Source organism: Phlebotomus papatasi, chromosome 1 (assembly GCF_024763615.1).
Source record: "Phlebotomus papatasi isolate M1 chromosome 1, Ppap_2.1, whole genome shotgun sequence".
NCBI classification, from domain to species: domain Eukaryota; kingdom Metazoa; phylum Arthropoda; class Insecta; order Diptera; family Psychodidae; genus Phlebotomus; species Phlebotomus papatasi.
Window position 1 is genome coordinate 1,033,409 of NC_077222.1, and position 15,781 is coordinate 1,049,189.

The window sequence follows — 15,781 nt, forward strand, 5'->3', positions numbered from 1 at the left end:
ATTTTCTGTAGCGCTTGACTTAATTCCTCAGGGGGCCCAGGGAAATGTCCAAAAGGACGTCAAAAGGAGGGCATGGGATGGAAGAAAAAAAAAAGAGGCAGAGACTATTCATGAAGGAAGGATAAGTATCCCATGGTAAAGTGTTTGATGTGAGCGAATGGGAAAAGACAGTGGTGTATTGCCATCGGGATCATTAATCAAATGGTGTGCAGAGTGCAAAAGCAACCGTGGAGCTCTGACATGTGATGTATATTTAGACATTTCTCCGTAAAAAATGTGATTCAAGATTTTTCACAATGCACTGGATTATTAAAAGGAATCAATTCTATCAAGGGACGCTTACATAGCCTGTGTTGGCTTTTGCGATTAAACTTTGTTACAACTTTGCAATCAATTAAGGGAAGGTTTATGAAGGTTCGTTTCTGAATCTGATCTAGGGAAATATATATATATTTTAATAGCTAGTCCTGTATTTAACATTTCCTGAAAAGGGCTATTGATCAATTTCGTTAAGAAACGTACGAAAAAAATCGAGTGGTACAAAATTTACGACCTCTGAAGCTGCAAAAACATCCCCTATTTTATTTCGAAAATTTGAAAATTTAAACTTAATTTAAGTTTATTCAATTTTAACGCCTTAGAATAGTCTCATTCGATACCTATGTGAAATGGGTATTTCTTTATTGAAACTCATCAATATAAGTGGATTACTTGAAAACAATGAATTAAATCATAAGGTTGTGACATAGATAATGTAAATGAAAATTTAGTAGTGTTAAAAAGTAAATTGTTAAAAGTGCCATTTGGAGCATGTTCCCAATTAGGCTATTCTAACCTAATAGAAAATGTCTTACATTACTGATATATTAAATAAAATGAGCCTGATAATATAAAATTAATTTGTTTCATTTACTTTGACGAAATTGGTATTTAGGATTTTCTTTTAAAGCATTCCACAAGGAAAAGTGATTTTCATGTGGATTAAGTAAAGAGCTTAGGTATTCTTGAAAAGATTAATTATATTACTATTTAAAAACGCAAAACAATTTTAGGGGTTATTCCTTGATTTTCTGTTTAGGAAAAATATTTTTCATGCAAAAATTTAAGCGATATGCAGATCCTTAAAATGTTCTTCTAAAATATAATTAGGTTAATTTTTCATAATGAACATTTTCAGTTGTTAAATTCTTCTATTATATTAAAAGGTAGTTTTTAAGAAAACACTTAGGCAACTTCGAAAGAAAAGCAATTAAATAAATATAAAAAAAAAGTTCTAAACTGGAATTTTCTTATTAAGTTTAGAGGGAAGTGGGGCAACTTTGAAATTGGGATTTTCACCTATTTTTAAATAAAATTGAGCTTTATCGTGATATAATTTAGCTGCACAAACAGATTGAGAAGCTAAATTGCATTATGTTATGGCTCAGTTCCACTTAAACATAGGTGAAAAATATCATTTTCAAAGATGCCCCATTTTCAAAGGTGCCCCACTTTCCCTTATTGGTTATTTATTTATTTTCGCCACCTGATGGACAAAATAAAATGTTATCAATTGTTTTAGTATGACTATGTAATTTTTATAAAGGATCTCATAACATTGATTTTGGTCAAAATAGGCTTCAATCTATTTTATTGTTTTATTTACCTTCAATTTGTTTTATTAAATGGAAAAATGAGAGGTTCACTGTATATCTCTGTAAAAGAATTATAACCCAAAAAGGATACTTTTAATCAAAGCACTTGGATGAAAATGATTTTTCTTGAAAAATCACCTCAATTGTCCAAGCACAGGATCCCATTACGGTGAAACCTTCAAAGTAATATTAATTCGAATCCCTTAAGGGGAGTCATGGGTCAAAAGGACTGGAAAACACCATATTTTCTATATTTTTTCGACAAAAGGAAATATTTTTATTTCTTAAAAATATTGCAACATTTAAACTATATTTTCTGAAATTTTCATTCAAAAATATTTCAAATTCAGCCGATTTTCGGAGACTTACAGTAGATTCTCGTTCAATCGGCTCTTTTTGAATCGTACGAAAAATTTTGTTGGCTATTTTCACACTTGATTTTGAAGCAAATTTACTCAAATTCGTAGTAGTTCTTCCTATTTTATCGTGATTCTTTATAATTGAGCGCTTTTTGTGGAATTTACAATGACTTTAACGCCCAAGTCTTTCGATAATTTGGATAACATTTTACCCCATATGCCCGATTGAGAGAGAGCCTACTGTATTTTGAAAAAAAAAAAAATGTTTTTCCGTGGACATGATTTCTCAGAGTGCATTCATCAAAAATCAAAACTAAATATTTTCTGTTAGTTGATGAGTTAATCTCGTACTTGAATGGTAGATATTTTTTAAATGAAATTTGGATTTTTGGCAAAATTTTATAGAAAAAATGCAATTTTCGGCGTATTTTACATCAGGTTTTGCCTTGCAAAATAAGTTGTGATCAAGATAAAAAAAATTTACTGTTCCAGTACGACATTACCCCTTTAAGGACGATTGGGTCGCTGATGACCCAAAAAGAAAATTTCTCCTACGGACTTACAAAGCTATGTTTCGCTCTGAAAAGTCAGAAAAATTTTTTTTTCTGACCCCTAATTTTTATCCTTTCATCCTTAAAGGGTTAACTCATCAACTAGCAGGAAATATCTAGTTTTTTTGAAGTCAGATGAATATTCTCTAAGAAATCTTGTCCTCCGAAAGATATGTAATTTTTCAAAAACTGTTTCCAAAAATCAGGTCCCAACGACTGAATTTTTAAAATTTTGAAATGAAAATTTCAGAAAATATAGTTAAAATGTTATACTTTTATATGCTCAAGACCTCGAATTAAATTTTTGTTTAGTTGATCAAAGATACCAAGACCAAGGAAATATACTGTTTTTTTTTTAGTATACGCGACCCACGTAACCCCTTAAAGAGATCAACCCTTCAGCATATATGCCCTAGACACATTTACGACTTAAGCCGAGAGACTACTTAGTGAAAAATGATGGAAATGTAGTTTAACCATTATTTCTAATTTAATTAAGCTCAGCTGCCTCTCGGCTAATCCTCAGGTCTGTCAAGGCCCATACTTTAGTAGGGAAAGCTATAAGGGAAAGCTCGCTACCTTCGGATAATTTATGCTTCGCACAAACCATTTTATTTCAATGTGTTATAAATGAATTTGGTCCATTATAATATAATATTATATTTTAATAGCTATTCCGGCTATTCCAATGCCTCAAATTTTCGGAAAAGAGCTATGGGTGAAATCCATAAGGAACATAGAGAAAAAATTGAATTGTCCGAAGCTTGAGTTGTCTGAAAGTAGCGTACTTTATCCTATAGATTTCATTAAATAGACCATTCTGATAAGACTGAGATCATAAAGGGATATTTTCTGATGAGCTTTTTCTGGGAGTATTTTTCAGATTGCAAGAAACATTTCAGAAAATTTTAGTAAGGCCGATCTGAGGTCAGGGCATTAGGTTCGCGAACTGTTATAATTTAATTAATAAAAAAAGGTAAGAGTTTCCTTTGGCAATTTCCACAGAAATAAGACACTGGACACTATTAAAATCGATGACAATTATTGAATTTATTAAAAATCTAATAAAAATCTCTCCTTGAAGATTAACAAATTCATGTTCCACTATTTTTCCTTTTCTTAGTGTAAATTTTACAAATGTCGTAAATCAAAAGTGAGCCACTGTTTTGCTCGTAAATTGTGAATTTTTGCAACCCTTCCGCTCCTTTGGGCAAATATGCAAATTTTCCGCCCTCAGCAGGGGTAGCTTTGGGTATTGAAATGGGTCATATCCCAGGAACAATATCAAAGGGTTGCAGAGGATTGAATCCGTGTCGTGTGTGTGGCATGAAAATTTTTGAATTCTTGCATGCTCTTCCCCAGAACTCCATCCCCAATTTGGCTTCCGAAAAACGCACAAAAGACTTCCATGTGAAAATTTAATGACCACCGTTTGAGGCCAATTAGATGATTGCTCTTCCCGCGATTTTCAATTACATTCCGTGTTTCTAATTGCTTGGGCGAGAATGTTGGGAGAGAGAAAGAGGAGTTGCGGGCAAAAAAGGTGAAATGCTTTGGCAAAATGAAAAATTATCAGTTTCTCAATCACGGTCAGTAGCTGGAGGAGAGTCAAACGATGAGTAATGTTTATGCATGAAAGTGGCTGGATCGCAGGTAATTAATTTTATTAGACAATATTGTAATATGATTTACAATGAGCAACATGAAGAGTTGTTCGAAAACTCAACACTTTTTCTTCAACTAATTGTATTCACAACATGATGTTTCTACCATCTTTCGCGCCCTCCCCCTTCAGCATCTTACGGGCATTTCACTTGGAGACTCATCCCGATGACTCTCTGGCCAATTGTGGACGCCCTGGAGGAGCTGATGGAGAGTCTCAAGTTTTCTTATATACCTCCTCACAATCAACAGCAACAATCTTTCGGCATTAGCATTTAAATTGAATCCACCACTGTGATTTTAATTTCCTGTTGTCTATCAAATTCTTTATTTAACAACACACGTCTATTGCTCCCTTTTTTCTCTCCTTCTTCAGTTACCCAACCCCAAGAAGGACCATTTCTTGCCAATGGCGGAAATTTTCCCACTTTTTCCCACCTTTTCACCATCACCAAAAGGAAAAAAGAGTCACGCAAGATCCCGCACTCAATAAATTATATTCATCGTGCGAGAAGGTAAAGAACTTTTCTCTATTATCACCTTTAATTCACCATCAAAGTATGAAATATTCCTGTTAGACAAATTAAAGATACAAGATTTTTGACAAATAGTTCTGTACTAATGTCATTTGAAAATGATCTTATCGCCGATCTTGCACAGGGCATAAATTTGAATAGAAATTGTTATAACAAGGGAATAATGACGGTCATGGGAGGAGAAAATTGGCCCTATGATCGTGAAAAATAGAAATGATTCTAATGAGATCTTTTTTCTAAAATTCCCCCGTTCCTGAAGCGTGAAGAATGAGGAAACATTTTCAAAATTTAGGCTAGATTTCAATTTAAGCTCAATTTTGTTTATTTAACAAGGGAAGTAACAGTAAGTCTTAGAAAGTGGTAAATGCATAATGTTCTTAGCATTTCATATTGAATCAGTTAGCAAAGTATTTTCTGAATTATATTTAAGTGTTCCAAATTATTTTGCAATTGCTTTATCCATTTACTGCTAAAGCTCTTAATAAGTAGCGCGATATAATCTCTCAATTTTGAGATAGTTTCAAAAGTAATTCTTGTTAAAAAGTGTTATGTTTTATTGTAGGAGAAGGTGGAGCAGTTTCAAGCTGATGAAGTAGTTTTTTAAGGCTAATATTCAAAACACGTATGAACAGTATTAAAACTAACTAAGTTCAACTAGTTTTTCTTGGATATTGATCATTTGAATTTCATGTATGTCTAAAATAGCCCTATCCTTCGCTAAACTAAGTGAAGCAAAGTGAACATTTTTATTCAATAAATAACTCAAAATTAAGTAAATATCATTTCTTAAGTTGACCAAATGATTTTTAACTCTCCATTTTTTGTGTACTAAAAATTTTTCGCTATTAAGAATTTAGATTTTAGTTTTAAATATTAACATAATTTGATGTTTACTGACCATGTTTATAAAAATATTACCGAATCAATGCAGCCTAAACTAAATCTTATGTCTCAAAAGTCAACTAATCATCATTTCCACTCAACTTTGATAAAAACCATAATCAAAAAAATTGTGAAGGTTAGAGATATCGGATTTAAATGCTCTATAAACGAGCTTGCATGAATAAATAAAATTTTATGTGATAGAGATTTACCCAAAATTACACAAAAACGAAACAGGAAAATAAAATTATAAATCAATTAAGAAGTTGTGCTAAATAAACTACATAAACAATTTTAATTAATTGACTAATTTGCTGAAAAAATCTTTTAGAAAAAGCTCTATGGTTCGAACAATGAGAACAGTAGAATTCAATTTCAATTAATTCTCAGGAGATATAATTGAACATTTCCTGTTGTATTTAGGATTATCTGACACTATTGTTAAACCGTTTATTAATATTGAAAATTGAACTAATCTAAAAGAAAACCTGCAATTGTGCGATATGAAGTAATGGATTGGATGGGTGTGCAGATATAAGGATTATCAAAGACTCTATGTCGATGTCTTCAACTGTTTAACCTAAGCCTTAAAATAAACATATAAGGTAAAAGGAACACCTATTGACACTTTAAGAAATAGTGTCATGAGCTATTGACATCCTACTCTGTACCATTTGTAATACGAAATTTGAACACTTATCCTTATCGAAAAAAGTAAATTAATGAAAAAATGCCATATTACTTACATTTTATTATATACTTTAAATAAATTTCAACATTTTAACAAAAGTGTCAATAGGGGTTCCCTGTCGAAGAGGTGTTCATTCGACCCTAGGAAAACAAACAAACACCAGGTGCATAATAATTTCTTGAGAAATCAAAATTACAAAATCTTAAAAGAATACTACGGAAAGAACTCTTAAAAAAATCTGAAGATACTTCATGCATCAAATAACTTTTCATATAAAAATGGTTCGAACTGGAAACTCTCGTACCGACAACTTACGAGATCACTTACGAGTCTGACAATGATCACCAAGTAATTTATTTATTGATAAGCCGTAGTAGGATAAAAATTTATGAATTAACATGAGAAGTCCAAATTTTAAACTCTTCAATCATGATAGAAAATTATTTCTACACTCATTAACACTGCTCTTCATCACATAACAATGCCCATTCTCTTGGTCTAAAAATACTTTCTGGTCTCAAAAACATTTTCTTAATGCATATAAGAACAATGAACGAACTCAAAAATAAAGGAAAACCGATTTAATATCGATTTTCATAACCGATTTATACTGACTCGTCTGAAAAAATGTTTCACTTAGCCTTTCCGTAGTCCTTCTTCTAATAAGTTCAAAATCATTAATGAAGACTGAGGAGTACTGCATGCCTATAAAAACAATATACATACAGTGCCCGCTTCGTAATCCGGATGAATTTTTTGAATTTGTTCAACGTGTCGAAAATATAATTCAAGGTTTGTTATGTAGAATTAGAATAAAAGTTTTAAAGAAGCTTAAAAAGACATAATTAGAGAATTCTATGCTATTATACTTCATTTATTAAACAGAAACATCACAGGATAATTCATTTTCATTTCTGAACACACATGCATACATACCCTCAAAATTATTTTAAATGTAACCGTCGATAACTCGTCCGGATTACGCCGAAAAATAATTTCAAATTTGTATTAGAATTATTCATTGATGGATTAATTATTAAAAAAGATAAAGCATAAAATTTTAAGCAATTTGTAAAGTAATTGATGGGAAAGTGAAGATCGTGAAAATTTTCTAATACTTAGATGACACCCTCAAATGGGTACAGTTGAATTTACAATATTATTCAATTCTTTTAAAGGATTTGGAAAAATTCACGGTTATGGGATATATTAAATTACAAATACAGCATCAAGAGTTAGTCTTATCATTTTGAGATCCTCGAAGGCATACGAAGTTCTTTTATTAGTTTATTAATTAATTAATTAATATTAAAGTATTAAGATAAACTTATTTTAATTAGTTGTATTCTAAGAAGTCTACATTTACACAATTTATTATATTTTCCAATAAAATTGAATTAAAAAATCAATGAACACATTTTAAATACTTTTAAAAACTTACTAAATATTTCGAAGATATTAAAAATTTTAAAATATAAGTGAAAACTATTCTGAGTGAATATTTTTCCTTTTAAAAAATAGATCAGTTCAGTGCCATATTAATAAACCTTAACGGTTTGAAGAATATAATATGAGACTCAAATTTATTAAATTATTAATTTATTATTCTTTCTTTCTTTTTCTTATTATTATTAAATTATTAAATTTATTTTCCGATTATATTTCTAATTATTTGTTCTATTTAAAAAAAATAGGGAAATAGTTTTAAATGATTTCTCATTAATTCTCAGTTATTTACTATCCTAATTTTTACCCATTTCAAATTTTTGAATAGGTATATGATATTTATCTTATAAAATTCAAAAAGAACAAGGGCCTCTCAAAGTGAATTTGTCGTAGGGCTTGCATCTTTGCAGTGTCCTAGAAGCGACGTATTCAGTAACTACCAGAAATATTTTATTGTTTACTAAGCTTCATTAAGTTAATCATTCAATCACAATATATATTGCAAAATTATGTCACATACTAGAACATAATTAGGTTATATGGAATCGGGTCTGATAAGTAATTAATTTATTAATTACTTATTTAATTTCTAGTGATTTTTTGGTTCACGTAATTATTATTGACCCGTTAATTAATACAAATATTTTTCAACCTGTAATCTTACAAAGAAAACGAATAAACTTCCAAGCTTTGCGTAATTTATAATTTTACTAATATTTTTGTTTATAATATTTATCATTCAGAAGCCTCAAAAAACAGGTTTTGCAAAATTTTACTATAGTACTACTATACTGTACTATTTTACTATACTAATTTTAAAATAGAGTAATTTTACAAAAATGTCAAAATATTTCATATAAGAAAACCTTCAAAAGTAAATTAAAAAATACAGGTTAACCCCTTGAACTTCATCCCCTAATTTTACCATCTCTTTTAGAGCACCAATCGACCTCTGGAGGACCATAGTTGTAGTGAACGACTCAAATTCATCGACTTCTTGTGGAACTAAATATAGCAAAGAGTCCAAAGAGCTATCGATGGGTAAGGTATATGGTTGTGTCTGAACTACAAGAGTGCTTTGGATAAAACTCGTCTAAACCTCATCCCAACGAAAAAGTGGAAAAGCCTCCCAAAAGCAGTGTGAAAATGATAAAAAATAATCCATTAGGGGGAGGTGGGGCTACTTTGAGCTGTGGGGCTACATTGTTATACGATTTTTTCGCATATTTCTAATGGAAAATGAGTTTTAACATGATGTAATTTGGATAGACAAAATAATTATGCATCTAAATAAAATAATTGTAAGGACCAGTTTCATTTAGAAATATGCGAAAAAGTCGTATAACAATCTAGCCCCACAGCTCAATGTAGCCCCACCTCCCCCTAAATAATTAACAAATATTCATTTATTTCACCCCATTCGAGTACATTTGCTATAATTTATTGCTTGCCAATTTTGCCAATTTCAGTGATAATTCCATGAGATTTATAGTGATAAAATTTTGGATTTGGCATAAATTGATGATGATGCTTATGGAGTCTGGAAGAGGGATGCCTGAAGGTTTGTTCCACCCTGTGAGATACCTGTAGAGACGAGCTTCTGATATCATTCTCATGAGATCATCTACAAAAGCCCGGAACTACAGGGTAGGTCACGGGAGCGTCTCAAGAGCATTTCCTCCGGCCAGGACAATCTCGGAAAAACACTGATAAATTATTCCTCAATCCACCTTTAGCATCTTAGGATAGGTCGGCAATTGATGAACGTTTCTAATTTCCTAAGAAGAGAGAAAGAAGACCAATTGATTAATCCTATTTTTTTCTTTTTAGTTTCGTCATTCCAAAAGCAATGCAAATGAACGAATTTTCTCAGGAAAACACCAATTTACTGCGACACTGATGCACAATGAAAACAATCACGATGTTTGGTGATGAGAATGTCTAACCCTCCACCTCCTGGCCCTTCCAACCGCCCATCAATTTTGCCCAAAGACACAGTTGAGGATTCACAGAGAAAATTAACAACACTCGGTGCCAGGCGTGAAAAATGCCATCCGAAGAAGGAGATCCTTGGCGGAAAATCCAAACGAAATGGTCCAGCCGTCGCGCGCCATGATTATGGGGTGCGGTTCTAACATCCTGCCACTTTGTTGAGTGCCTCTTCAGTGTGTGCGAAAAACCCACCCTCCTCAAATGCGCCGAACTCTTGCGCCCCGAAATCACTCCTGGATCCTGCCACGAAATCCTGGCCCAAATGGTCACATTTCATGCACAAATTTTACAGTCATCTCTCACTGCGTCCTTCCTTTAAGATTAAAAATCAGACTACTCTCAGATTCAAGAATTCCGCTTTCCCACACGGAAGTTCATTTGGCGGGGAATCCTAATTTTTCGGCAATGGAAAAACCAAATTGCGCCGTGGTATCAGACGCTTTCCCACACGGTGGCTCCTTCTATGCAAATTCTCCTCCTCCAGACAATCTTTCATCGACTTTAAATGTTTGCACACCAAGGATATTTGCATACAAGACACTATTTCACAATTTATTCTAGATTAATCTTCGAATTTAATAATCAATTAATCTTCGCAAGGATAGAATATCTCACATTAAATTTGAATTTAAATTGATTTTATAATTCAGCATCAGCTTAATTTTAAACACTTTAAATCATTTTATATGTGGGACTTATAAGATTGAGAATATATTGAAAATGTCTGAAAACCTTCCTTTCGTGAAGACCTAGCTCTATGTCCTCTATGGAATAGAATGATAGCCTTAATATTATTATTTCGCAATATACCCCTCTGTCCTATTCACTGACGAGTTTTCGAATATCCCCCGTAGTGGTTCGTTTCTCAAATAAAATCCACCTGCCCTCTGTTATAATTCACCTAAATGTGTCTTGGCTAAAATAGGAAATCTGATAAATTTTAAATTTTATTTAGAAAACTTTGTATATAGTTATGAGAGTAAGTAATTTATTATTAAAATTTTTAATATAAAAGTTATAAAAATTGAATATTTATTTACCCTTTCTCTATCATTGTAAAAACAGTAATTAGAGCTCAAATACATTTGTAATCTATTTCCATTCAAGAGTAAATTATAAATTTCACTCGCTGTGGCCGGCTTGCAAATTATTATAGATCTGTTGTGTATTTGCAATAATTATTAACCATAAATAACCTGTGAAAAATAATAATCACCGATACTTTTAGCAGGTTGACTATCGAAGTTCAGACGGCGGTGAACATTTAACAAAAAAAAAACATTTTTCATTGTATTTCGTTCTATGCACTATAAGAAATGCCACAAAAAACATACGTCTATTCTCAAGACATAATCAACAATAATAATAAAAATTCAATATTTAAAAAATAAATAAGATGCCCAGCGCACAATAACTTTTGTTTGTAAATATGTTTTCGAAGCTTCGTGTGATAGAAAGTGAGATCTAGATATAGTCATCTCGCTCACTCTCATAGGCAATTTCGGAAACATGTTTACGAAACAAAAGTCATTGTGTATTGGGCAAATTATGACAAAAACATTTATGGTAAGATAAATTTGTGATTAAATTGAAAATATAAAGCACTAAATGCGTAGCTTTTAGTGTAAAAATAAATGTCTCGCTTACTTTAGTCATAGGATTTAAGAATTTTGCACAGTATGAGAGTTGTCATGGAAGTTGTTGAAAAAACGATTTAGGTACACGTGACAAATCTTGTAATCGATCATAAGTGTCATAAAATTTCCTCAAGTAACTTTAGGCAGTTGTCGCATTTCCTGATATAGATAACTAAAAAGACTTCTTTGACTGTTTTCCGATCATCAGATCACATTGAGGAATATGTAAGTTAAAAGGAAAGTCAGTTGATGCCAAAATGACTCTAACATTTCCCGCTGACGACCCGAAAATTACCAATTAAATAATTACTTTTTTTATGGCTTACAAAGTAGCTCGTAAATATCAAATAGAATACAGAAGAATTTATTTTTTATTTATTTATTCATTTGATTTATTTATTTATTTTATTTAGAGGAGACAGGGGCAGAATTAGCCACGTATAGTATTAGATAATAGTATCTTATAGATTGTCTTCGTAGAAATATTGGGAAAACCACTCTTTATTTTAAATGTACTTCCCTTACAATTCATTGAAATATTTATCGGCCTCATACAAACATTTTTTGTGCAAAATATACGCAATGAAAAATTTCATTTGGTAGCTAATTCTACCCTGATCTCCCCTACTTATTTATTTATTTTATTTATTTATTTATTTATTTACGTTATCGATAAATAAACAATCGTGCGTTGAAATATGGGTTATGTATTATATCTGTGATTTCACGTCCACCACCGTCTTACCTTTAGTACCCAGCCTCTAAATCAGAACAAAAGCGATTTTACTTTAAAAAATACCATGAGATAAGAAAGTGAGAAGTTTATAACTGACAATTCTCACATGTTTTGTGCTGTATCCTTGATTTTAAACGACGAATGAGAAAGATTTTTACAATTGGCCATTACTTTTATAATACGTAAAGATCATGCTGGAAAAACCAGAATAATTACCCAGTAATGAAAATTAGGTAATAATACATATAGATAGATTTTCGTGAGAAATTTTTAAAAATTGAAAATCTCAAGAGAAACTTGCTGATGTGATTTCCACTTTGTTTATCCTAGAGCCATAGGCCAAACGGTTATAGATATTGACTTATAGTTTTTAGTGACCCGTCTGAATAAGTCCATGTTTAATAGAAAGGTTTTTGTATATATTTTCGTACATGTATTTCAGACTTCGAGGCAAGAATATAAAAGATATATAAAAGATATTAAAAGAAGAGACTTCCGGTTTTAGAAACTCTCTGCCCCCCCCCCACAAGACGATATTGGTAATCCTAATAAATACTTTTTCGGCCTTTTTCTGCTCTTAATATCAATGTTGTTTACAGAATCTGACGCAAATCCTAAATTCAGTTTAGATTTTTTAAAAATTTTGAGTATAATAATGTCTTGTTTTAATTATAGCGACCAATAACCATGAAACCGTCAATATATTTACACCCTAAATACAGTATCGTTTATACGAAAGAGAATTAGATTTAAAAACATATCCTGAAAGCTCTGAAATCGTTCAGTTTATCAAAATCTTAAATAAAAAACATCACTGATCACCGTACATTATAAAAAATTACTAAATTGGATTCCAATCCAACTAGTATACGGAATATTTCTAGTAAGCTCACTGATTTTAAACGGTACTGAACTAATGCAATTTCAAATTTCTCACTTTTTTAAACACAGTGAACAATAAAATAAGGATCAAACACTTTAGTATTTCGTCTAAAACAATATTTTAAGTGTAAAATTTGAGTAAAACATCAACAAAATGATTAACACACGCGTTTAAAAGAAGCGTCCTTTGGCAAAGTATCGCAGACAGGAGGGATTTTGCCGACGGCTGAGCAGTGATGACTGTGGCTGGGACACCCTCTAAGAGTCCATTTGGTGGTGAGGAATATAGTATCACAATCGGATGATGATGGCACAGGGTCTGGGGGAGAATTACAATGAAATCTCGGGAATGAATTGGTGCGCACGCTCCATGTGCATCTGTGTTACAGCTTCCTGGGCGACCCCTTCGGGGAACACAAGGGCCTGGCATCTCGGGAGAGTGCACTGGAAATGATGGCCAGGAGTGAGGGTGGCCAAAAATGGGAAAAACGTGGCAGTTGCGCGCGCTTTTTGCGAGGAAGGGACGCCATGTTTTTGGAGGGTTTGGGAAGGATGTTCCAATACATCCTCACATCCATCTGCCACATTGGCCAGACAGGGATGGAAGGTCACGAGGGGAAGTTCATCGGAAGAGATGTGTGTCTGTATTCACGATTCACGGATCAATACTTAGCACTAAATCTCGTAAAAGTTTAGGGCAAAAACAACCCCTTTCCACAGTTGGAAAATGCAGATTTGCGAGGGATGCTTTTGTAAGGAGGTGGAAAAAATCCTATCACATGAACTATGTACAGAAACTCTACCCCAGAATGTTTTGATTGAATTCTAAGGGTGTCAGAAGTGGGATACCCTATTCACGGGAGTAAGGGGAAAAAAGGCTAAAAGGACTTTTAGAAGCCTACTCGAGATTACCCATTTTACAAGTATTGGTAACATTCTGTCAAACGTAAGGGAAATGTCAAAAGATCGAAACTAAATATTTAAAAAAAAATTGATAGCAAAAAATATTCCATATCTCGAAAATGCTTTGTACGATTTTTTAAAATCGTTTTTGGATAGTTTTAGAGGTAACTTCTGAAATTTCATCCATATAAGAAAATGCCCTTGAATTGTCCTTAATAATGCTTTTTGAAGGTCAAAGGTTATAAAATTCTAAACAGCTTATTTTTCATTTGATTTGTACAAGTCTGACCTCGTATGGAAGGTTTTGGAATGCCGGACGTATCTTAATTGGTTCTGACCGGTATTATTATTATTAATCGTAGCGAGATATATTCATTACAAAGGTAATCATTTTTACAATGTCCATATCCCGTGTTGGAAGAACCTGCTAGTCCGTTTGTAGACTCGCCCAGAAGCGCCTTCCCCGTATTGTGGATGCTTCTTCCATACTCCTGGAGTTGTTGGGCGTAGGCGGTGCATTATATTACGTTATTAACATATGAAAATTGTCTAAATTAGACATTCAGATCTTTGTACCGGGCGTGACTCGAAGTCACAACAGTAAGTCGAGCCGGGGAATCGATCCTACCAAGAGCCAACGTCTTGCCTATTGCGCCACTGATTCCCCACCGGTTCTGACCAGTTAAGAACCGGAAATTTCCCGGTGAATAATTTTTGTTACAGTAATTCAATATGTACCTAAATAATAATTCAATGAAAGTAATAAAAAGAATTATTGTCAAGTGTACTAAAAATTTTCCAAATTTAAATAAAAATTAGAAATTTAATTAAGCAAATATTTTAAAAAAAAAACTGTAAAGTTGATAAAATATATTTTAAAAAAAAGGTTAAATTGGTCAAAGTTGTCAGGAATTCCAAGACCCTTCCAACGAACCCAAATTTGTCTCAATCGGTTGAGAAATATGTACTCTAGAATCTTTTAATTATTTATCTTTGAAAAATTATTTTTCTACATTTTTCTTTTAAGAAGCAGATATAAAAACTATTTAATTTTTTAGAATTATTAATTTTTCGGATATCAAAGTGTACAGTAGTGTATGTATTCCACTGAATGAGAATTCTTATGTTGATTCCATTGACTCTCAAGTACTCGCTATCATTCCCAAGGCGACGACAATACAGATAAATAATTCACAGCGGCCTAAATTAAAGTCCCAACCTCTGAGAAAAGGGTGGATGGGGTGGAAAAAATGCCATGCATCTGCAACCCCCTGGTTTAATTGTTTTGCAGAAAGGACATGGGGGGTGCTAAAGTTGCATTCGCCTCGGAAAGTGCAATAAAACAACCAGACCATTTCCCTTCTTTGGCTTTCCAGCGAAGATTTAGTAGATTGTTGTCTGCGCAGGAGTAGGGGTTAACTAACCCCCCTAGCCCCAGACTGCACCTTTTGTCTATTGTCTATTTTTTGGCGCGATAGTGACCTAGGTTGGAAATCATCAAAGAGGGAGAAAATGTTGGTCAAACTTCTGCACGCGATACAAAGACACAAACACCAATGAAAATGATTGATTGTCCTGTCCTGACACATCTCTCTTCAGCTTCTTCGGAAAATCCGGGTGAACCCATGAAATTCCTTCCACTCCTAGAAAATAAGTACATCCCTGGGCATCCGACCCTGGATGAACTGCACATTTCATCCCTTCGGCTGGAGGGGCTCTCAGAATATCGAGAACAACGAGACACTGTGGTAATGTGTCAAAATCCTAATTTATTGCCTCCATCCTGTCGACTTCAGAGCCCACAAATACAGGCACATCTCTGGGAAGAATAGGCAAAACCTATTGAAATTTGTGCAAATTCATTTTTTAT